We start from the raw sequence: 499 nt of genomic DNA, 5'->3' as shown, positions 1-499 counted from the left end.
TTCACAAACTAGTTGCTTCCTCTCAGCCAATCAGTGAACAACACATACACTACACATAAGACACCATACCAGTATTGTATCAGTTTCATACCAGTATCGTATCGTACTTACATGCGTTCGTATTGGATAGACGAGGAGAACAAACACACACCACAGTGTACTTGTAATCCGTAATAGTCCCCCTCAATGCGAACATGCGATGATGCCGAGTACCTTCGTTAAATCCTTGTGTCGTGGTCCTAATAGCGCTTTTGTCATCAGGTCGGCCAACTTAGCCGATGTCTCGCAGTACTTGAGCTTCACTTCACCACGTTTGACCTCATCACGAATAGGGTGATACTTTATGTCAATATGCTTGGCACGACCATGATTGACAGAGTTTTTTGTCATCTTGATGCACGACTGATCATCCTCAAAAATCATGAGGTCTGGTCCTTGTTGGCTGGCCGCTGCTAGGATCTCGCACAGTAAACGATGAATCCATTTTCCTTCTTGAACA

Source organism: Plasmopara halstedii, assembly GCF_900000015.1.
Source record: "Plasmopara halstedii genome assembly, contig: Scaffold_658, whole genome shotgun sequence".
NCBI lineage: Eukaryota > Oomycota > Peronosporomycetes > Peronosporales > Peronosporaceae > Plasmopara > Plasmopara halstedii.
Note: the sequence above shows the minus strand (reverse complement) of the source record.